Genomic DNA, 16263 nt, shown 5'->3' on the forward strand with positions numbered 1-16263 from the left:
GCAGTCAAAATAAATACCTCAATCGCATCGAGTCTGAGCAGCAGAGACAGGATCTGGTGGTCAAGTTTTCGGGACTCGTACTCATTTCCACGTATCAACTGAGTTTGTGTTGAAAGACGCCTCCCTATTTCATCAGCTTCTGACTTCACTTGCCCTATAATCCTCAGCTTCTCCAATGGCTTTGAATTCCGAACACAAAACCCTCTAAACGTGGACTGTATTTTCACAGCGGCAACACCCTGGTCCATCCTGGGAGCCGCCACCTTTGCTGCTTTCGTAGACACAGATGGTGATTCGGTGCCTGCATCATAAACGGGAATCGAAACCACTCTCTGCTTTCTACTTGTAGTTGCTTCTGCGTTGTTCTTCTTTGCTGGATGAGCGTTTGTAGTTGGTTCTGCGTTCTTCTTCTTTGCTGGATGAACGTTTGTAGTTGGTTCTGCGTTGTTCTTCTTTGCTGGATGAGCGTTGGTTCTACTTGTAGTTGGCTTGGAAGCAGGAGGAGGAGGAGTAGAGTCCCGCCGATTATTTGCGTATGGTTTGGGATCATTGGGTGATCCGTGGCCGCGAACTTCGAACGGCCAGCCCCACGAGCTCAAGTTCGGAGGAAATGAGCGTTGGTTCTCATGCGGTCTTTGACTTTGTGGAAATGGATGCGTATCACCTCCAAACATATCAAAAGGGTTGCCCCACGAGCTCATGTTCTCATGCATTGGTGGTGGAGTTGGGAAGTTCGGAGGAAATGAGCGTTGGTTCTGCTGCGTTCTTCGACTCTGTGGAAATGGATGCAGATGCGTATCACCTCCAAACATATCAAAGGGGTTGAATTCCATCCTCTACTCACCGCACCGCACCGCACCGCAATAATGCCACCCAACAAACACCAAAGGCCGCAATAATGCCACCCAACAAACACCAAAGGCGGAAACAAAAGACCAAATAGGACTTTTGAACGTTGCGATGTGGATCGATGTTCGGAAATTGGGCTCTTGAACTGCGCCGCGGAAAAAATTTGTCGTGATAGTACCCTAGCTCGCACAATGCGATGCAGAATTGAAAAAATAACTCCGCTTAATCCAACCGTGGGGCACTACTTATTCATACCACAATGAACGTCGCCTTCTCACGCCGACACGATGGCAATAATATGGATGGATTCCAAGAAACCCTTCCAAATTCATGTTATGGTTATGGTCACCCAAATTTTCCGAGTAACATCATCCTATTGATTGCTTTTCTCCGTGACCATATGTTTTTATGTCCACTAAATTTTTCATTCCTAAATTTCTCCTCGACAAAGTGGATTACTTGGTTTAACTCTTTAACATATTTTCGAGCCAATAATGTCTATCTTAATTGTATTAGGAATTCTACTTAATTTTATCATTTTTTCAATGTCCAAAAACCATTACTTATTTTACAACCAAAATATTTTATAATAATACAAAATTTTTAATCATGGATATTCATCCCCACTTTACGGTAGATATTATTAACTTGTAAAAGATAGGCCTTGTTACAATACAAATATTTTATATCAGCATGAAAATACTCCTAACCATAGATATTCACTTCCACTTTACCATGGATATTATTAACTTGCAAATATGCTTTGTTACAATACCATGGCTTATCAACACCACATGCCCAAAAAAAACTTATTTCACAATCAAAATATTTTATAAGAATATGAATATATCCTTAACTATGGATATTCACTCCCACTTTACCGGAGATATTATTAACTCAATCAAAATATTTTATAACAATATGAAAATATTCTTAACCATAGATATTGACCCCCACTTTTGCCATTGATACTTGTGAATAGGCTTTGTTACAATACCATGGGTTATCAATACCACATGCCCAAAACTGATAACTTATTTGACAATCAAAATATTTTATAATAGTATGAAAAGATTCTTTACCATGGATATTATTAACTTGTAAATAGGTTTTGTTATATTACCATTGGCCAATACCCGGACTTATCAATACCACATGCCCAAAAGCCATAACTTATTTCACAATAAAAATATTTTATTTTGTTTTAATTTTATAACATTTTTTAATTGAATCCAAAAGAAAAAAGTTATAATTACTTTGGAGATATATCTAAACCTTGTGTCCTCACCACTACTAAAAATATTCCCATTGAAATTAAATTAAGGTTTTAATAAAGTTAAAAATGAGAATACTTTTTATATATAAAGACGTGAAATTAGTATAATATAAATAATGTTATAAAACCAGTATAGATCCATCCCAACTATCTAAACGATAAGAGCAAGCAAAGTGACTACCCATAATAGAGGAGAGAGAGTGCATGATTTTTTTAAAGTATTTTATTATTGTATTTTAGTTGACATGGTTGATCCAAAATATAGGTTCAATATTTTACAACCAATTAAGTTTTTGTTTTTTGTTTTTTGTTTTTCTTTTTAATTTAGATACTTTCCTAAACACAATACAATGGGATCAAAATTAAGAGAGAGGGAGGAGTGAGAGAGAAAGGGAGGAAAAAACAAATAAATAGAGAGATAATGTGGAGGGAGAGAGGGAGTGACAAGGGAGAGATGGAGAGAGAGTGAGGGGGAGAGGAGAGTGGGGAAGACAAAGAAGAGGAGAGGAGAGAGATAGGGAGAGAAGGGGAAGAGAGAGCTAGAGGAACAAAGATGGATGGGAGAGACAGATGGAGAGAGGTAGGGAGATAGTGACAAAGTTGGAGGGAAGAGAGAGAGAGGGAGAGAAGGGGAAGAGAGAGAGAGAGGGAGAGAAGGGGAAGAGAGAGAGAGGGAGAAAAAGATGGAGGGGAGAGAGAAAAGGAGAGGGAGGGAGATATTGACAGAGTTGAAGGGAAGAGAGAGAGAGAGAGATGGGGGGAGAGATAGAGGGAGGTACAAAATGCACTTTCCATTGATATTATTATTGTTAATGGTGTTATTTATTCCCCTTGGATAAAGTTCATGGCTTTTAAAGGTGTAGTTTTTTCCTTGTCTTTAGTGTTAGATAGTGTTCCAACCACAGTGCTCTTCCTTTAGGAGGTTTATAGTTAGAACAATTTTCTTGTGACAAAGTGTTTGGAAGAGGCTTTGATGGGTGGTAGGATGAAATTTGTTTTCATTATTTTTTCAAGACAACTTTGGTAGAACACAAAAGTAAAGAACCAATTTTATACTTAAATCATCAATGTAGGTTTATTATCATATTTTTGTAGTTTGTTTTGAAGTGTCTATTTATCCTTAATTTCACAGCTAACTAGGGACATCAACCAATGAGTTATATTGTTGTTTTTGGTTTTTGAAAAATTATGGATTTTGGTTGGTGTCGTTCCACATATTGAAACTGTACCTTTCGAAGTCTTCAGAAGGGAGAAATATTATGAAATTAGAGAAGTCTATGTGAGAGTTCTAAAATTGTTTGTATGCAAGTATTTAATATTTATTATATTGTTGAATAAGTAATTTGTTTAATATACTTTTCTTGTAGGGTTTCAAAAATATGATTTTAGTTTATAGAAATAATAAGACATGATGATAAAACATGGTTGGAATAGTGAAATCATACATCGTAATGAGGGAAATTGGCTCAAACCTTTGGAGTCCTGCTAAATGGGCCATATATGTGATTTAAGACGTAAGGATGTTCTCTTCGATGCCAATTCAAACAATCCATTGGCAGATCAACGTCGATGTTTGTAAGAAGTGGTTAGTGCAAACATCCTAAGATTTGCTAGTGAAGACTTCCCAAGTGGCAGGGAGAATGTGGGTGCCTAATGGTCATGGAATTATGCTTGAACTAAAAAGGCACCCATATTTTAGTAGTGTCGGATTGTCTTAGAGATATGCTTGAGATGGAATGATATTATTTATAATATTGTGGATTTTCTCAATGTTTGACAAGGCATGCCAAGAATCCAGATCCAAATAGATAAGACCATAGAAGGGATCAAACCTAGTGGTTGCCGCTATAACATTAAGAGTGTATCAAACAACCCGTAAGTATGATATGCCAGGAATTATTGACTTAGCAAGTGCCAGGACTCCATGAGGGTGGGGGAGTATACTCCTTGAGCCTTATTACAACAAGCCAAATGTGTATTTATGATATTTGAAACTAGGTGGAGGGTGTTAACACTCAGGTTGTTCCCTTTGACTCCTAAGGGAATACGGCCGAGGTAACCACAAACCAATCTTTGGACTACAGGTCCTAGCCTACCTGCAGTCAGAGAGGGCTCTCTCTTTAGGATTTAGCTTTGTTTAAGGGGTGATTTTAGGCTAGATATGATGCACATGGGTTTTGTTTGAGTTTGGTGGGATGGTTGATCTATTCAAGCAGAGTTGGCATGCAAAGTGTAAGAAGTTCAAGCCATTGGGCATGGAGTCCATGAATGTGAACTGATGGATGTGTTTTCTTTGGAAAAAGAGAGGAATATGGAGTAGGATAGCTACACATGGCACAATGGTTAATGCTGGAACAAGGATGAAATGGAGGTCAGGGGATGAGAGGCAATTAAGGATCTCTCATCCAACCAAAGAGGGAAAGTGGATGAAGGATAAATAGGAGCAATGAAGAGTTTCCTAGACAACATTCAGAAATGAGAAATAGCTTAAACATGATCAATTAAGTATGCATATTCATCACTAATTCAGGGGAAAACATAGAAAAGTTACAAGAATTGAGCACAGAGGGCACGAAAGTCAGGTCTGAACTATTCCTTCTTCCTGCAACTTAGATTATGATATATAGATGATACAGATACATATAAACTGATAAACAAAGGGAGGAAAGACTTATTGGACCATGAGCAAGCACGAGAATTCCATATCAAGCTCTTCAGCCATTAAAAGCACAACTAGCCATTTCAGATGCAAACATTCTAGCAATCTTTGATTACAGAAGTTCTTAAGCTTACAATGCAAGTCCAGAATGTGTAAATCAACCAACCAACCCTTTTCACAATACAAAGGGTGGTTTATATAGAGAAAATATCTAAAATATGTACAAATACAGATCTGATGGCAGATCTGGAGAAATGAATGATTCTAACCTAACATCTATTGAATAATATATGTAAAAAATATCTCTATCAGCTGCGCTGGAGGCAATAGATTCAAGAATAAATTAATATGGGTCCTTTGTTGTCATGCGCTGGCCATTTAGCCATAACTGCGCTTTGGGACTTGCAGCACTGCCTATATGTGTCTTCATACACTGCTTCTGCAATATCTGGGCTTTAAATTCATTCATCTGCGCCTGCAAGTGGTTTTGCTGCCTTAAGGTGACTTTGACACATTTAACAATGCTTTGGTGAGCTTTGATGGCCCTGAGCTGCTTCATTGACTTTGATGGGGGCTTTTAATGTTCTCATGCTTTGCGCCATAACTGCTGCATTGATATTTCTTTTATCTGATACTCTTTTTGGCGATCTGATACTCTTTAAACTGAATCGCGCCTCTTTTCTCCCATTGATACACTTTGCCGTTGCAAAATCACCCCTGCTTGCCACATTTGGCATAAAAGAAACGCTGTTGGGAATTCCGCTGTCTTTGGAAAGCTATCGGCACTTGACCGATCAAAATACTGCTAAAAAGTGATGAATCAATGCAAAAATGGCGAAGATCGGGTATTGATGGCTTGTTGAGGCAAAAACCTGCTATTTGGGGCAATTTGGGCCTGGAGCGATCCAAGAATGGCCTAAGAAATGATCATGATCCTTTGGAGAAGGAGCGCGCTCCGCCACCGAATTAAAAATATGAAGAATGGCCCTTTTCCCTTTAAAAGGGAAAATAACACTTTATACATGAATTTTGACCCAAAACGGGCGGAAGGCGAACACTGTAGCTTGGATTAGATTTGGGCCGTTGGATCCGGCGTGGGCTGATCCAACGGCTGGCGCTAAATCGGCGGTTTGGCAGATCGGCGGTCCCAATACATAAAACCTCTGATGGAGCGATATAGCCCGCGCACCCGAACTGCTTATAGGCCTACCTTTATTGTATTTCGGGTCCGACCCATCGACGAACCCAAATCAACGGATTTACAATTGAAACGGGTCTGCGGACTCGAAACCCTTCAAAACTGCATTATATAGCTTTTCGGCTCCGGCCAGTCGGAGCCATATATGGGTCGCAATGCGATTTAAATATGGGCCATTGATCTTAAGGGCCCGAATGGGTGGCTGAGATTAACTCGGCGATATCGCGTCGGCAATGGACCAGGGTGTGGGCCTTTGTTTATTACGATGTGATATGCGATAAAGCGAGGCTTATGTTTAAAAATGGAACAATGCGGGCTTTTAACGTTAAACCCAAGTTTTATGAAAAACTAAGGTTTAAACGATAAAGCGGCATATAACGATAAAATGGCGGATATATATATGAAAAGGGATAATGCAATATGGGGGCGACTACTTGTGACTGCCACCTCCGACAGCGATATCGCGTCGGGGAGGGGGGGGGGAAGGCAATCGGAGGCATGCATAAATGATTCAACAAAAGATCAAAATGATCGGAGATGAGTTTTTGGAGATCGGAGGGGATTTTATACATGGGAAAAAGGGTTTTATGGGGAAAATGAGGGATTTCTAATACTTCGGAAGGGGTCCGAAAGTATGAATGAGGGTTTTGAGCCTTGAAAAGGTTAAAACATGGCTGATGGAGGGTTTTAATGCATAGGAAGGAGTCCAAAATGCATGAGAAGATGGTTTGAGGGGGGCAATGAGGGCTCTTGCTAAGTTTCAGGTAAACTTAGCAATTCCCAAGCACACTTATGGTTATTTTCAACTAGGGGGAGGGGATAAGTATATAGGGGAGTTATTAACAATGTTATAGTAAGGGGAGGGGAGATAGATAGGGAGTTGCATAGTAAAGTTAGTAGTTAACATGATAATGATAAGAAAAAGCGCTAAGTATGAGATCCTAGGCTATTAAGGGGGAAAATGACTCATAGAGGAAGTATGGACATTCCTTGAGTAAAGCAGATCTTTACCAAGGCAACTGATATGAAAATGATGAGACTAAGAGATATCAAGCAGATCTTGACCTCTTTGGGGAAGTTAGTGAATGATTTGGGGAAGAGGAAGAAGGGGAAGTTAGACATGCCTCGCTTGAGCTGCTCCGAATGAAAAAACTGCCTCATACTTGTGATCTAAATAGATATAACACTTGAAAATATGAAATGGATCACAAATGATGATTAAGCCACCACAAAACTACCTACCCGGCCTACTTACCTAGCATTTTATCTTCTTTTTGGTTTGGGTGCACTTGAACTTGCATACCCAACTTTTAATTCTTTTCTTCTTGCTGTCCTCCTATCTAAATCTACACTTATTGCATCTAGGGGCTCAGATTAAGCTGTTGAGCACCCTTGTTTCTCTACCTATCTACAAATCTGCCAAGATTAAGTTGTTTGGACAGATATTCATTCTCTATATTCTACAACAAGAAATTGAAACATAGGGAAGCCAAGATTAAGCTGTTTGGACTTCTCTTAACTAAAAACTCATCAAAATGGATTAACTCATAAAAATTTGGAATACATCAGTGGCATTTAGACTAGCACACTCTCATGGCCTCTTCTTTGGCCTCTTAAGGAAATATGGAACATTACAGCATGAAAATTATGACATATTTGGCATGTAAAAATGTCAATCATGAAAGATGAATACCTGTTGCAACAGGAGGCTAACAGAGGGGATACCATCTGATTGTGCCAACCACTCAGTTGTCCCACTACAAAAATTCCCAACTCTACAGTTAGAAAAAGAAAGCCCCTACATGATTTGGCCCCAAGAGTAAAATTATGTTGATGAAGTGGGAGCCTCACATTTTTATTTCCTTTCTTGTTAACATAAAATAATATCATATGGCTGGTTTGTGGGAAATGTAAATGAGTGTGTACTGCTTCTGCATGTTTTTCTTCTATTCCACTTATCTTGCTAAAGTGTAATTGCACACATGGATTTAATGGAAGTAAAAAAATATTTGAAGAGTTTTTCACCTTATGTCCAATATTAGATTCTAGTATTTACCTAGAGTCATCAGTACTGCTTCAAAGGGACAAATTGATGAGAATAGTCTAATAGAATAGTGTTGTAATTAGTAAACTTTGTACTCTTTTAGTGTTGGGACAGGGTCACCTGGGGTAAATTTTATAATTAACTTTTGTATACTTGTAAAGTATTCGTGTTTTAACGGAGCAGAGCGCAAAGGGCATAGGAGTCAAAAGGGGATTTAGTCCCTTAGTTGTTAGAAGATAGGGAGTTTTGTGACCTGCCTATGGTCTGCTGACCATGGTATTGTAAAAGAGAAGGTTATATATAAAGGAGTCATAACGAGTCTAGAAAGTAACTGGAATAGAAAATCAATTATATGGGCAAGTAATTCTGAGACATGAAAGTCTGTTCCTATACTTAGGCAAAGGAGAAGCCTTAGTGCGCAAGCCCCCCTGCAGTTGTGTGCACAGGGAAGAAGAGTCTGTAACCGAAAATATTATATCAATAAAGACTATTTTTGAAGCTATAATTGTGTATCTGTGCATCTGTATTTACTTATGCAGTTTCTGTATTAATGCTTTTTTATTTGAATTTAGAAGGCTGAGCATTTAATTGATGTGCAAAAATAGTAGATCAACTCATTTGATTGATGTTATGGATGTTTAAAGCATTTCACAAAGGTTTAGATTCGGTTTATGCACGTTACTGGGTTAGGGTTCGCGAGGACCGAAATAAGCCCTAGGAATCAAAGAGACCCATAACACTAACCTATGGATGTAGAAACCTAGTTCTATCATCCCCCACTACTGCTTTAGGTGAGACTGCAACCTGTGCTACACGGGTTGTTGCTGAAAGGGCCAACAATTTAGGGTTTTGTTGGTTGGTGCAACTAACTCTAAACCTGGGTCAAGACCCCTTAAGCCAACAAATGGTTTCGTTGTCGGGACTAGGATTTATGTGAGGAATGTGTGATGTCAAATAAATGGTTCCCAACTAAGAAATAAATCGAGAAGTGGATAGATTGGAAGCTGCATGAATTCGCGACTTAGGAAAACAGGAATCCACACCTATTAAAATAAGAGTGGTTGAATAGATACCTATTCACAGATGGACGTGAGATATTATTCTTCTCTTTTCCATATGAATTACATGAGTGGTTGTCTAAATTAGCAAATATTCAGGGTACATGGAAGCTTGACGACCCTATTGTGTGGACCCCAGCACTGGTGAAGCACTTAGAGGCTTCAGAAAAAAAATTGTGCGGGCTTTTGACTACTAGATCGATAATGTTTTGGGTGGAGTCATCACTGAGTTCGCGATCGATACATCTGTAAGTTATAATGAAGTTGAATGATGATTCTTCAAGGGACCTAGAGGTAAGTATCTGAAATCCCTGAAGACTTGGATTAAAATTCTATTATGGAAAAAGAGGGTTATGCCACTAAATTAATTTTTGGAAGAGATTTGATGGGAGCTACGCAAAGTGGAAAAGCATTCAAAAGAGACTTAGATTCAGGTGCTGAATACAATCTTTTGGTAGGAGCATCTGACAATGATGAAGAAAGTACTATTCTGAGGACACCTCTAGGTGTGTTACAGGCAATAAGATAGGGTATCGCAGGGATACCGAATCCATGCACTCCACCTCCACCATCACCTCCGCCTCACACACCTACACCTATACCTCCACCTCCACCTCCATCATTCAACATGGTGGATGTAATAAATATGCCTGTGTTTAAGGGTCTAGGGACAAAAGACCTTGAATAATTCTGGTTTGTAGCAGATACTGTAAGGAAGGTACAACAGATTACGGATGATGACATGAAGAAAGTGCAGTTGGTTACGGTGCTAAAGGACAAAGTGTTGAGCTGGTATATAAATTTTTGTTCAGGTAAACCCAATGTGACTATGCTGGAAACACAATAAGCACTAAACAATGAGTTTAAGAAGCCTAAATTGCAAGCCTAGTCAGTGACGGAGTTTAAAGAGATCCAGAAGAAGGTAAATGAGTCAGCGTAGGACTTTGATCAAAGACTGAAGTGTCTTATTCAGTAGGCTAATATGAAGATCACAGATGATCAACACATAGATTGTTACATTGCTTCGCTACTGCCCCATCTGAGATTTCCATAGTCTCAGTACAAAATAGGAATGCAAGATGAAGCCTTGGAGATTGCCATGAGATTGGAGGCTTCTCCCATGCAGGATAGGAATTTGGGGGTGCAACAGATTCAATCATAGTTGGCTAGCTTACACATGGATTTGAGGAGCCTCAATAAGGGAAAGGAAGTTCAGCCAAAGGTGTGCACAAAAGTATGGTGCCTGAAATTCAAAGGCCATGGTCACGATAAGGACCATTGCCCGATTTATCATAATTATCTTATAGGGGAAGGCCCTGTCCCCTTGAATCCATAAAACACCATTGGGCTAAGTGCAGGAGTAGAATTATGGTGCACTATTTGTCAAATTTCTGGGAAACACGCAATGAATAACTGTCATCTTCTGCAAAAGTTTGTCTAGACCCCACAACAGTTGTTTTTCACTTTTTGCAAATTGGTAGGACATGATGAGCACAACTTTCGAAGTTATGAATTGATGATGGAAAGGACTCCTACATATAGGATGCATGCAGAGAACCAACCTCAAGACCAGGGTACAGGTGTGGTGCGTGGAGGATTTCAAGGCCATGGAATAGGGCAAGGAGGAGGAGCTGGAAGGGGTCGAGGACAAATTATTTGTTACAATTGTGGGGAAGCAGGTCATTTCACGCATGACTGTGAGAATCTGACACACCCTCCTATCAGTATTGTAGGTAGTTTGACCATGTGATAGAAGATTACCCGATACTTATAGTGAAGATGAAAGAAAAGAAGACTCAAAGCTAGCAACTTACGCAGAATATCCAAATGATGAGGTTGGAGCCTTGCCAAGATGAGCCTAGTGTTAATAACATTACATGAAGCAGTATTACCACTGGAGAAGATAAGGAGAAGCAACCAAAAGTTGATGGATGGGTATGCAAGGCTGCTGAAAAAGAAGTTGGGTTTGATCTAAGAAAAGTGAAGGAAACCTTTATGGAGGCTAAGAAGAGCTTCGTGGAAGCTTCCACATCAGGAAGTTAGGGAAAGTCCGGAGAAATCGATAATACATAGGACGTAGACTCTTCATTGTTAGTGACATTTTTGAAGACTTGCATGAAGCTTATAAGGGATAGGAAGGCAATAGAAGGGCTACATGAACTAATAGAAAACTATACGGGTAAAATTAAACCTCCGCTGAAACACTGCGCAATATGCAAATTAGGCAAAAGTAAGAAGTGAACTGGTGGCGAGATGAGACTGGATACACAAATTGGAGAATACGAAATGAATCAGGTAATTATTGATCCGGGATCTGATGTGAACATTTTTCCAAAGAAAACTTGGGAGAGAATGGGGAGACCTACATTGCAGTGGTGTCCTATCCAGCTACGAATGGCGAACCAAAAAAATATTATTCCTATGGGACACCTATATGAGGTGACAATATATATTGAAGCAACAAGTGCTTTATCTGATTTTGAAGTGATCGCGATAGTCAATGACAACAACCTGTATCCTGCGCTACTTGGCATTGATTGGGCCTTTGATATGGACGCGGTCATTAATCTCAAAAAGTGCAGAATGACATTCGAAAGGAAGAATCTTAGGGTTATTGTTCCACTAGATTTGAGTGAGGGTGCACAATATACTGAACCAATCCGTGATTATGAAGAATAAGAGGACCTAGATCAGATCTATAAGATCACTGCACACGATAAGGATTGGATCAACCCTTCTGCGAATGGACGAATCGCGTGGGTTAGGGATAGTTCCTACACGTCGATTCCAATGAGGAGCTTGAGAATTGGCAGAACTGAGTATATGAAGTATCATTATTGTGTTGTAACAAGATTACAAGGTCACTTCGATGCATATCCACTGAGGTACAAAATTTACCTTATTATGATGGTTTAGAGGATGTTAATTATTTCTTGGATAAGTTTGAAAGGGATGTATAGGAGGAACATCAGTTCCAATATCTAGATATTGTGTTGCGGTCTATGCCTACCCGTTGGTAGGGTATGCATAAGGACAAGTTCGTTAATTGGAAGGAGTACTAAAGAATGATGAAGTTGAGGTCTAGGTATACCAATACCCGCTTGGTGGAGAAATACATAGCGAAGGACGATCCACATGAGCATCTAGCGTGATGGATAAAAGCCTGGGGAGAAGAACCACAGTCAAAGTGGGTTCACATATTTTTTCATACTTTGGACACCATCCCAATGAAATCGTATTTGGAAACTGAACTATGAAATGGGACGACAAAATGGGATATTTTGAAGGAAATCTTTCTGTTAACTTTTAGCTTTGAAGATGGGTTTGAATGTATAGATGAAGCACTGCAGATGATGAAAGCCATGATATTCAAAATGCCTAAAGAGTCCATTGAGTGGGTACAACTAGATTGTAGTACGTAGTTGCGCCATGCACTTGAATGTTATAATATGACCACGGGGGAGGGTGAAGAAGATCCTAGAAACATCAACATTCTCGAGTCTGAAGGAAAACACGAAGTTGAGGGACCTAAGGTGGAAATCCCAGATATATCAGAGCCATTAAATACCAAGAAAGTAAATATTGGGTTAGAGGCATAACTAAAGTTTATGAAGATAAATGCTTATTGGTATGAAGATATAGTTGATAAAGTCAAGGAACTATTCTGCAAATATCAAGACTTGTTTCCCACCAAGTTCTCTGATCTAAAAGGGATAGTAGGGGATCTGGGCATCATGAAGATTACTTAAAAGCCAAATGTGAAGCTAGTAAAGTATTTCCCTGTCGATTTAATCCCAAGTACAAAGAAAATTTGCACAAGGAGTTAGATAAGATGCTGGAAGTTGGGATCATTGAACTTGTGGAGGAGACAGACTAGGTGAGTCCCATGGTGGTTCAAGAAAAGAAGCAACAGGATGAAATTTGGATATGTGTAGACTTGAGGAATTTGAATGACACGTGTGTCCATGATCCATTCCCTACACCATTTATAGACGAGGTACTAGAGAATGTTGGAGGACATGAAGCCTACTCATTCACGGATGGGTTCTCAGGGTACCATCAGCTCAAGATCGCGCCGAAGGATTGGAGTAAGACCACCTTCACAAATGAGTGGGGTTGTTTTCAATACACAATGATGCCTTTTAGACTGAAGAATGCACTCACAATCTTTTCGCGAGTGGTAATTGTGGCCTTCAAGGAATTTATCCAAAAATTTTTGGAGGTCTATTTTGATGACTGGACAATGTTTGGATTGGTAAAGCGCCATGTTTCTAGTTTGTGCCTCATGCAGGATACCAATCGAAGACATCATATAGCCCTTAACCTAAAGAAGTTTATTTTTTGTGTACATTATGGGATACTCTTGGGTCATGTGGTTTGCAAGCAGGAGTTGCTGGTAGACCCTGCCAAGATAGTTGTAATTGTTAATTTGGAGGCCCTGAAGAACGTTAAGCAGTTGCGCGCAACGTTGGGCCATACCGGGTATTACAGGAAGTTCATCAAAGAGTATGCACAAATAACTGTGCCAATGGAAAAAATATTGAAAAAGGATGGGACATTTTGCTCGGACGAGGATTGTCAAAATTTTTTGGATGTTTTGAAGAAGAAAATGGTCACCGCACCCATTTTAGTATTCCTTGATTGGAAAAACGAATTTCATGTTCATGTAGATGTGTCATGTATTGCACTGGCTGTGACACTGACCCAACCAAGCGAAGGAGATATTGACCACCCAATAACATTTGTGAGTAGGAAGTTGTTGAAGGAAGAAAAGAACTACTCAACCATAAAGCGTGAAGGACTAGCAATGGTCTATGCACTGCAGAAATTTCGGCACTATTTGTTAGGAGCACACTTCAAGATGTATATGGACCATTTTGCTTTGAAATATTTGGTCATCAAGCCTATGTTGGGGGGGAATATTTGTAGGTGGTTGTTGTTGTTCTAGGAATATGATTTTGAGGTAATTGTGAAGCCAGAACGCCTAAATGTTGGTCTTGATAAACTCTCGCGGATTGAGTCTGGTGATGAGCCTACAAATTTGGAGGAAGGGTTGCTTGATGCACAACACTTCACTGTTCGCGTCGCAGATGATCACTTCACAGTTATAATTTAATTTTTTTCTAGAGGTACAACCCCGGAAGGATATTTGACACAACAAAAGAAAGAACTGGTGGCCCGGGAAGCTTATTTTTATGTGATTACTAGATACTTATAAAAAATGGACTCTGATGAAATATTGCGTAGATATGTCCCAGAGTATGAGCGACCAAGATTTCTTGCAGGAGCACATGGAGGAGTAGTGGGAGTCATTACATAGGGAGAGAAACTACATAGAAAATCCTATGCGCAAGACTTTGGTGGCCTACAGTGCATAAGGACTGTAAGACCTATTGCAGGGAGTGTGATGTTTGTCAAAGGATGGGGAGACTATTGCGAAGAGATGAATTGCCACCTTAATCCACGAGTGACGTTGCATGTGTTTGATAAGTGGGCGATAGACTTTATGGGTTCAATACAACCACCAGGAAAAAATATGGGGGCTCGATACATTATTACAATGTCTAAATACTTGACCAGATGGGAGGAGGCACAACCTGTGAAATATTGTAGCTCAGATGCAGCTGCAAAGTTTATCTTTAAGTATATCTTGTCTCGGTTCAGCTACCCTAAAATTTTAATGAGTGATCGGAGTACACACTTCTTAAATGAAAAAATTGTTGCATTGCTTGAGGAATTTTGGGTATATCATTAGAAGAGTACGCCTTATCACCCTCAATCGAATGGGATGGTGGAAGCCTTCAATAAAATTTTGTAGAGTGCCTTGACAAAGATTTGCAGCACAAAGCAAAATGATTGGGATGTGCACATACCAACGATCCTTTGAGCGTACAATACTACTTGTAAGAAGTTGACAGGCCAAACCCCATTCAGATTGGTATATGGGTTAGAGGTTGTTATTCCCATGGAATACATTGTGCCAAGTTTGTGGATTGCATCAGTTATTGACATGGATGATCGCGATACTATGGAGGAGAGACTCGCGCAGCTAGTAGAATTGGAAGAGGATCACTTCTTGATAGGCTTTCATCAATACGTGCATAAGGATCGTGAAAAGGTCTGGGATGATCACCATATAAAAAAATTGACATTCAAGACAGAAGATTTGGTATTGCTTTATGACAGTAAGTTTACAAAATTCCCTAGAAAATTTCAAATGCATTGGCTGGGATCTTATGTTGTTAAGGAAATTACAAATGGTGGCGCAGTTCATCTCACGAAGCTAAATGGGGAATTAATCACAAGAATGGTCAATAGAAGTCACTTGTAGTTTTATAGGGGTGATCTCACCCCTGTGCAATGACTATATGATTGTGGGATAGTCTTAGTACCTCAGGAAGCTGCAAGGAGGTATGGGATTTTAAACTACACTATTTGAAAGTTAGAAAGCAAATGCGAAGGGGTTGTGCGCTAAGTCGAAGGACGGTGCCGTAGAGAGCTGCGCCAAAGGAGCTGCACTAGGTGGTTGGGCCCCATGCAGCCTGGCCAAAAAGTGACTGTTTGCAGCACTGTAGCTCATTGGATGGAGAATTTTCCATTGAAATGAGTTGGGGGAGCATTTAAGATGCAGATATTTGGAAATCTGCTGCCAAATGTGCATTAATGACCAAGAATTGGAGGGAATAGTTGGATTTAAATTCAAAGTGGTCTATAAATATGGTATACCGCTCTGCATTCAAACACTTTTATTCTTGAGAGTTTTCCTTAAGAATTTTCACCTTGATTTGTGCCAAGGGAAGTGTTATATGCTTGAGCCAAATTGGGAAGCACTATATTCACGACCAGAGTTAGCAAACATGTCTGACTTCTTTCGAAAGAGTTTCATTGAGAATATGACTGCAACTCACCTAGAGACATATCTAGCCCTAGCTGAGGCAACAACAAAACCTATGTCTATCGGATTGCCTACTACTACACCTAGGTTGCTTAGGCCTAAACTGTCTAGGTCTACAAAGTACAAGAAGCCTTAGCAAGTGCTAGTGTGGCAACCGTCGAGGAAAAACCCCACAAAAATTCGCCAAAAGAGAAAAATGGATAAATCCAAACAACCGATGGAGACGATGGATCTAGATGAAGAAGGGAGCATGGAGTTGGGATCCCCCTTCCTCGTCAAAAAGC

The sequence above is a fragment of the Pinus tabuliformis genome, chromosome 2_2 (assembly GCF_031772625.1).
Source record: "Pinus tabuliformis cultivar Carrire ecotype Pingquan chromosome 2_2, CPIR1, whole genome shotgun sequence".
Lineage (NCBI taxonomy): Eukaryota > Viridiplantae > Streptophyta > Pinopsida > Pinales > Pinaceae > Pinus > Pinus tabuliformis.